The sequence below is a fragment of the Orycteropus afer genome, unplaced genomic scaffold, assembly GCF_000298275.1.
Source record: "Orycteropus afer afer isolate SDZICR_OR568_19922 unplaced genomic scaffold, OryAfe1.0 scaffold00063, whole genome shotgun sequence".
In the NCBI taxonomy this organism is placed as follows: Eukaryota; Metazoa; Chordata; class Mammalia; order Tubulidentata; family Orycteropodidae; genus Orycteropus; species Orycteropus afer.
In genome coordinates, this window is record NW_006921650.1 from 10,964,194 (window position 1) to 10,973,373 (window position 9,180).

The following is a 9,180-nucleotide window of genomic DNA, read 5'->3' on the forward strand; positions in this document are numbered from 1 at the left end:
AAAAAAAAAAAAAAAAAAAAACTGGAATAATGCTAGAGTATTTTGTTAGGAATGGCCTGGTGCATCTTTAAAATACTTTTTCCACTATAATTTTTTTTCTATGTATGTGTTAATTATCTTTCAATATGAAAAACAGTTTTCTATAAAAGGAAGAAAAAAGTTAAGTCTATTCTGTCCTCCAGTGTGATTAATTCTTTTTTTTTTTTTAAATTAATGATAATTTGACCAGGTGTCAAAGAAATGCAGTTCTTCACTTATAATTTTAACCAGTTTGTTAATTGCATAAACTTTCAAGAGACTAACTCAGGATCCATGCATCCTGAGTCCAGATTCTCCTCCACTACCTACATACTCAGAGTGCTGGACACCTTAGTGCAGTATGACCTTTAGCACAGCACCTTCAAGGCATAGTATTGAGAGACTCAGCACAACAGGCAGTAGGACTTCTTCTGAAAGCCATTCCTACACTGGACAGCCAGCAACACCTTAAAAAACATGGCTGTGATGGTGAACAATGTAAACACATCTGACTGAATCCAAATCGGAAGTACCCAAAGCACATGTTCCCCTTAGTTGGAACCCAAATTGCCTGAAGCTACTCCTGATGACCAGATCTGAGGTGAAGTATGACAGAGGAAAAGCAGCAGTTAAAGAAGATGAGCATCTCAACTGACTGTATGTGGAATATCTTCTCGAAAATGTACATAAACATATGATCGTGTTATGGTAGGCTGGATAATGGCTGTCCAAGATGTGAAACCCATGTGAAAATTTACTACAGGTAAGTAAGCACAAACAAACCTACACTTACCTCATTTACTGGGTACTCTGTCTCTGTCAAGGATTGTAAATTTGGAAAGAAACTTTGATTCTGTACATAGGTGCCGTGAGGTTGGGAGAGAAACAGACGCCAGCCAGACCTAGAAGCAGAATCTCTGAGGTGGTGAAAAATGTGAAACTGTTCACTTCAGATTAGTAAGTAAGCCCATGCTCATCTTGCTTTTTGGGTAATCTTCCCCTGCTTATATGGCAAAAGGGACTTTGTGGATGTGATTAAATTAAGCATCTTGAGATGGAGAGATCATCCTGGCCCCAATGTAATCACAGCACATCCTTTCAAGAAGAAGTTAAGAGATCAGAGGGACAGACAGTGAGGGGAGCATGGAAAGGAGAAGTTGAAATGTTGTGAGAAAGGAGGAGGTTGCTTCTAGGAGTCAAAAAAGGCAGGGGAATAGATTCTCTCCTGAAGCCTCCCCAAGAAACGCAGTCCTTCCAACATCTTGGCTTTAGACTTCTGACCTCTGGAACTGTCAACGAATAATAAAATTGGGTTGTTTTACAGCAGCACTAGGAAACTCATGCGTGTATGTATACATTATTGAGCCTATTTCATGGCTTTAAAGAGCATCCATGCAAGTGACTTTCTGAACTTAAGCTTCATTTGAATTTTTGAGGTATGATAAGAAAAATTACATATGGATGTTTTCATAAAGAAACACTAAGTCCTGAAAGATAGAGTGGAGGCATACCAATGCCTTAAGCCAGCTAATAACAAGGTGCCCCTGCAAGTAATTAATTTTGTTCAATAAACATTTAAGAAGGAAAGCTTGGGGTTGACATGAGTAGGCTGCCTTTAGGGTTGAGAAGAAAGACAGCTAGCGGCAATACCCTGGACATTTCAGCTCTGACTTCTCTGCTTCCCCACTTAGCTAAGCACATGCTCTGCAGTTACTTCGCTGTTTACCTAAAAGGCAACTGTTCTCATTAAGCTCTTCACAGAGGGTGCTTCCCCTTGACAAGTGGCCTATCAAAGTGTTCCTTCTAGCCATGAACTATACTCTTTCCTCACAGAAAGGTTGGTTATTTTTTTTTCTCTCCAGCAAATTATGTTTACAGTGATATGGTAATAGACTCTGTGGTCTATCAGTTCAGACAATTGTCCTTCTTCCTGATCCTTCATTTGGTTCTAGAGAAAGTTTTAGAAACCTGTACCCACACTGATTTTTGTTTTTTGAGTGACTCTTGGGTGAAGCTAGTCAGGTTCAACGAAAGCATGAGCTTGAGAGTCACCAGATAATTGAATCCCGCTTTTGCCATGTGTGGTGTGGCCATTTTACTACCCTGAGCCTCAAAATAACCACTTGTAACTGAAGCTAGTAATATTTATCACCAAACTTTGCTATTAGGATTAGTTATAATTACAAGAAAGTTCCTAGTTTGCTGGAGGCTGCTAGTAAGCCAGTCATGGTGCCAAACAACCTACAATGCACAGGAAAGCACCAACCACAAAGGAACCCTATGGCTGAGAAACCCAGAATTAGGGCAAAGCTCAGGATTTCTGTTCATGCTTACATGAGCAGACTTCTCTTTCATTATGTTCCCATTTTCTGCGAGAGAAGTGAACTTGAGACCAAAGCTAACAGACGGAGGAGCAACATCATTAAAGGAATCATAAATAAATAAATAACACAAATGTGAATGAATGAATGAGTAAACAAGTATGCAGACCATCAAATACCAAAGTACAAGCCTTAATCAAAACTACAATTAAAGTTCATCCAACTTTCACTCAGTTATGTGAGCCAGTATTATTTAAGTCAATTTATTTTCTAGTTACTGTTTCTGAAATTTCCTCACAGATTGTTGTAGATGGGGCTGTGTGGTCAGCTCCCCCTTGGGAGATGGACTTACTCCCATAGCTATAAGAGAGTGATATTGGGGACAGTCAACTCCCAAACCCTTGGTGATTTCTTTCGGATTCAGAGAGCTGCCTAACTCAAAGTCGTGCTCTTCCTGAGTGGACAATACGCATTGACATACTGATTGTGGATATAATGCGCAGCCATTTTGGCCCAATGTAGGACAACTTTGGTTTGTCATTTCCAGCCCAAAACTCTGTGTGGATTGAGTCAAGGCTATTGTGAGCCAAGGTTTGCAACGCAGCTTCACATTTCCATCAGCCCAACTCTTCTTCCTTTCTTAGTAACTATGTGAACCCTAACCTCTCTCAATTTGCCTCCTGGAGAACCATAAGCATCAACTCTAAATTGTCTAAAAATTTTGACTTATTGTTTTATTTTAGAGTAACACTCAATGCTCAAACCAAATCCACTTCCAGAAAGTCAAATCTGACTCACAGAGACCCTGTAGGACAGGATAGAACTGCTCCACAGTGTTGTCAAGGCCATAAACCATTTATGGAAGCAAATTGCCATATCTTTCTTCTGTGGAGTGGCTGTTTGGTTTGAATTGTTGAACTTTCAGTTAGCAGCTGAGTGCTTAACCACTGCACTACTAGGATTCCTTTACTCAAGGCTAGTAAGCATAAACTATCCTAATTCCTGAGAGCAGAGACATTGTTTTAATCATTGGCTATAACAAGGACCAAAACAGTGCCTTGTCACTCATTCAGTCATTCAACAAATCATGTGCCTTGAATGAATCAATAAACAAATGAATGGATGATTGAAATATTAGAGTTAATAATTGTACTTAAATAGTTTGAAACCAAGGACACTATTTTAAGAAGGTGATTTTAAAAAATAGTTAAAAATTGTTTCATGTTAGGTATTAAATACTATAAATAGATTATCTCACTCTTACAACAACCAGGTGATGTAAAATATTATTGTTCTATCCATTTTTTTAGATGTATCCTATAAACTTCCTATAGGGAGCTCTGGTGGCTTAGTGCCTAAGGCATTTGACTGCTAACCAGAAGGCTGATTGTTCAAACCCACCAGCCACTCCTCAGAAGGAAGACTGGGCAATCTACTTCCATAGAGATACCATCAAGGAAACCCAAGGAGGGGTCACTATGAGTCAGAATTGACTCGATGGCACTGAGTTTGGTTTTGGTTTTATAAAGTTCAAGTACCTAGCCTATGGTCAGATCAACATAACCCAAAACAAGTCTGCCTTTAATTCTATCTTTCTGTATTTAATCTTTGCCAGTTTATTCTGCTGATATAAGTTTACTGTTTCATACATGAAGCCTAAGAACATGAGAAAGTAGAGAAAGAGCCTAACAATTTAAATATATATTTTTGAACTACATGTAACTTAGAATTATTATAGATTGTATTCATCTTACTTTATTAACTATAAATCTTACTTGCTTATGATTATTTCATATAGAAGAAAATAATGGGAAAGGGATGGCTTTTAGCATCTTAATTATCTTAGGCTATTTTATTCAGCATAGCAACAGACATTAAGTGAAACATTACTTTGATCCAGGCTCTACTCTAGATTCAGGAAACAAAACTAATACTGTTTATCTTTGCCCTCAAGGAGCTCATCATCAAATTGAAGAAACACATACAAGCAAGAAATTGCCGAACAGTATGATACGTTCCAGATTGGAGGAACAGATTATTACAGAAGCACAGAGAGGCACCCCTGATTCTGCCTTGGGGTAGAGGGTGCACTGATGTCAGGGAAGGATTCACAGGCAAGGTTACACTGGAATGTGGCTGAGGGATTAATAAGAAATTTGTGGGAGGATGAGAAGAGGGGACAGAAAATTCATACTGGCAAGGAGTCAACACAGATAAAGGCAAAGAAATCTTATATAGCACAGAACATTTAATAATAATAAACCAAATCCACTGCCATCGAGTCAATTCCAACTCATAGTGACTCACACTGGGTTTCTGAGAAATCTTTATGGAAGTAGATTATTTCCCCATAAATCTTTATGGGGAAGTTTGAAGAAAGTATGCCAGTCTTCCTTCCATGGAGTGTCTGGTTGGTTTGAACCACCAACTTTCTGGTTAGCAGTCAGATGCCTTAGGCATGAGTATTCAATTCAATATTATTTAAGGCAAGGCTGGATGCAGAAAATGAGGATGAGGGAGGTGATGTGGTCCAGTAGGAGACTGGGGGCAAAAAGCAAGAGCCTTTCAGAAGAGTAGGTATAGGTCTGACATAGTTGTACTTTGTATTGGTGTATTTATATACACATATATATGTTTTCTTTTGACCATAGCTTACCAGGCCTTTTTCCAAGGCATCTCTGGGCAGCCTTGAACCTCCCATCTCTCAGTGAGCAGCCAAGAACATTAACTATTTGCACCACACTAGAGACTCCAAGCTACTGTCAAATCTCTGTTCCACATTGTGCATCATCTAGGTAAACCTGGGACGAGTTAGCATTCTAAAATGCTTCCTGTAAGTAAAAACCAAGTGTTTATTTAGCAGGACTGGTGTAACATGCTATGAGGTACATAGTATATTACTGTAAAAATAATAACCAGATATGTGGAAAGTAAAATCTGTTAAGATGCTTTTCTTGTGAATCATTTTATAGTGATAATATCAATATAAAATTATGTTATACTATAAATGATCTTTCCCACGCTTGTGCTAAATTTTCTGTTTTATGATCTTTAAACAATTAAAAAGCTATAAAGGTAGAAACCTGATGACAGTAATTATGAAGATGGAACTGAAATCATTAACCTCTACCATACCTAAGCAATTTCAACATGTCCCCGTATTTCAGCACATTATTTTATTTGCAGTTCTTTTCACTGTAAAAGTAATATAAAGGTTGCTTTTCTAATAAATATAAGGATACGATTTTACCACCAGTCAATAAAGGCGAGCAAGCATCTCAAAAAACATAATCAAGTCAATGAAATGGGATGCTGTATTAGAGTTCTGATGTCTGTGAATAAATCCACTGGTCTGAAAAGTCACCTCCCTGGAAACACTGCAACAGTTCTTGCTTTTCCTGGGACAATCTTGATAACTGCCTCAGTTTCTGTCACTTGCACACCTAGTCTCTATTATTTTCCAGATTAAGTCATGTGCTGATCTACTTCCTTCCTAACCATGCCTTTCTTTGTGTTTGAATTTAGGGTGTCTTCACCTAGTCCTCCAAATCAAATCCAACCTACTGCCACTGAGTTGATTCCAACTCATAGCGACCCCTTAGGACAGAGTAGAACTCCCCCATAACGTTTCCAAAGAAGTAAATCTTTGCAAAGAAGCAGATTGCCTCATCTTTCTACTGCAAAGAGGCTTGTGGTTTGAACCCTTGTGGCTGGCAGCCTAATGCTTTAACCATTCTTCTCAATCTGGGGAGGCAATCAGGAGATACAAGTAAAGAACCACACAGAATCAAAACACGGAATCAGTATTATTTATTTATTTTTTAAAATCACAACTTGCTCCCACCCCAACCCCATTATAATACGCTCCTCTCACAATGCTTCCTTCAGTGGCCCTTTATCATTTGACTCCTGTCTACCTCTCCAGCCTCCCCTTCCTCTATCCACTCTCTCCATCCCCAAATAATGCCCTACTATAGAATCTCATGGGCGCTCTGGTAGCATAGTGCCTAAGGTACTGGACTGCTAACCAAAAGACTGGTGGTTCAAACCCACCAGCCTCTCCTCGGAAGGAAGATGGGGCAATCTACTTCCATAGTGATACTGCCTTGGAAACCCAAGGAGGGGTTGCTATGAGTCAGGTCCGACTCGATGGCATATAACAACAACAACAATAGAATTTCATGAAGGCAGGGACATTCTAAATTTCATTTACCACCATACTTCTCAGTCCCAAATGTTGTGCATGGCACTGACAATAGATAGATAGATAGATAGAGATATATGATTAATTAATATTTTTTAAAGAAAGAAGGTTCTGCCTTGCTCACCTAGTCCCTGCTTAAGCAGTGGTGCCCACTCTGAGTACCTACTCATTGCACAGCTTTTTCCAATCTCTTTCTGGGTCTCCATGTCTAATCTTCCTCCCATTGCCCTCTGCTTGGAGGTTTAGTTGATTTCAGGGACTTAGTCATACCTGCTCATATCCAACCTATTATGACAAGTTACTGAACCTACTATCCCCTATTACTTAAGGAAACTTCTTTTTTTATGTTTGTAATGTTTTGATACTTTTTCCAGAGTTCAGTTTCTCTGTCTATGTGAGTGTCACATCAATAAAGATGTTGCAGGCAATAGACACCTGGGCCTGGAGGCAGCAGGGATTTCCTTTGTTGTGTTGGTGGGCTATTAATTCTCATTATATGTCAATTCATTTTCAACCTCACATCTAATTTCACTGCTCCACCTTAACCTGTAAGGATACATGTGCTGTCTATTCTCCACAATCCCTCCTTCACCATCCCATTGATTTTACTTCCAAACATACATGGTACCTCTCTGCCTTTGTCCGTATCTAATGCTATCAGCAGTTGTTGTTGTTAGGTACCATCAAGTCAGCACTGACTCATAGTGACCTGTATACGTCAGAACAAAGCACTGCAGCAGAACAAAACACTGCCCAGTACTCTGCCATCCTCATTATCTTTGCTATGCACAAGTCCATCCTTGAAGCTACTGTGTCAATTCATCTCATTGAGGGTCTTCTCCTTTTTCCCTGACCCTCTAACTTTACCAAGCAAACGATCCTTCTCCAGGGACTGGTCTCTTCTGACAACACGACCAAAGTAGGTAAGATCAAAGCTGGCCTCTCTCACTTCTAAGGAACATACTGGCTATTCTTCCAGGACAGATTCATTCATTTCTCTGGCTCTCAGTAGTTGTACTTCCTTTACAGCTGAGAAACCAGGTCACCTACCTTTGGGACTCCAGCTTTTCTGGGCTTCACTCTTGTTCACCTCCAGCCTCAGTTCACCCTACAGGCCAAGGAGTCTTTGGGGAAAACCCTTCTCCAAAAGCCCACTGTCTATTTCTGTATCTTTTTCTAGATTTAAGGTACCATGGATTTGCCTGTCCAAATGACTGGAGTGTTGACTACCAGGTACGAGGATCCTTACAGAATGGGAGAGGGTCCAAAGTGGGATGGGGAGGGAGTGAGCTAGGATCCTCGATTTATCCTCTTGCCGCTGGTCCATTAATGTTAGAATTGAATCTGATAGTCATAACCTCAGTCCCTCATCCTTTTCATGTGGTCACAGCAACAGTCCCCTAACTCATTGGTCTGCTTCCCCTGCTGTTGTCCAACAATTCTTTTCCACACAGCAGCCAAACTACAAGTCACAACTGAGTATTTTGCATAATAGTCTACTTGCTTCCCATTTAATTGACCATGGTATTAAAGGTCTAAACACTACCTATAATCTGACCCCATCTTTCACCATTCTCTCTTACTTTGCATGCTCCATCATCAAGACCCTCACAGCCCCAAGTTTAATCCATCCTCAGAATTTCACTCTTCCTGAGATAGTCATATAACTGGATGTTCCTTATTACTCATGTCTCAAACAACACTTTCTCAGATACGTTTTGCATGAACACTCACCCTCACCACCATCACTCTGATCACCCTATTTTATTTAGTTGCCATGGTCACTGTGTTACATTTTCTAACTTATTTAATTGATTTTCAGAGTTTGTCTCCCTGCTTTAGAATGTAAGCTGCATGCAACTTCACTGGTTCTTGCCACTGTGTTAAGTGATCTAACTCAATGTCTTAAGCAGGCTGTGAAGCATAGCAGACATGGTTGAAGGAAGAAAAGAGAAAATGAGAGAAAAAGTGGTAAAAAAGCTAGGGCCATCACAGAAGGCTGTCTGAAGGTGTACAGCTGTAGACATGCAAACATTAGTCCCCTGGAAAGCAGGTGACTGCTTTCCTCACTGAAGAGTACCCCAAACACTGCCACTGAGTTGATCTTGACTCATCGTGACCTTACAAGACAGAGGAGAACAAACTCTTAAAGAAGCAAACTGCCATATCTTTCTCCCATGGAGCTGCTGGTAGGTTTGAACCACTGACCTTTCAGTTAGCCACTGAGCACTTAACCACTGCACCACCAAGACTTAAGCACTGCACAATAGCAAGAAATATGTCTACTGGAAAATTGGTACATATGGAAGAATTGGTTTTTCCAAGTACCATATGTCTCTTGAGAGAGAACAAAAACAAAAAAAGTTTTACTTGGTACTTAGTTGTCCTGCACTATTTCTCATTCCACAGTTCCCTTCATCTGCTCTCTATGTTACAACCAGTTCCTTAGCAGTTTTCTGGTCTGGGAATTTCTCCAGAAATACAGTCTGTATTTTAAAAAATCTATTCTGTCATAATTCATGCATTCACTAATTCAACAAGTGTTTATTAAATATGTACTATATGCCAGGCATTATATGGGGGTCTGAAATTTTTTATTTCCTGAGGATCTACCTGGTATAATTCTTTTTTTTTTTT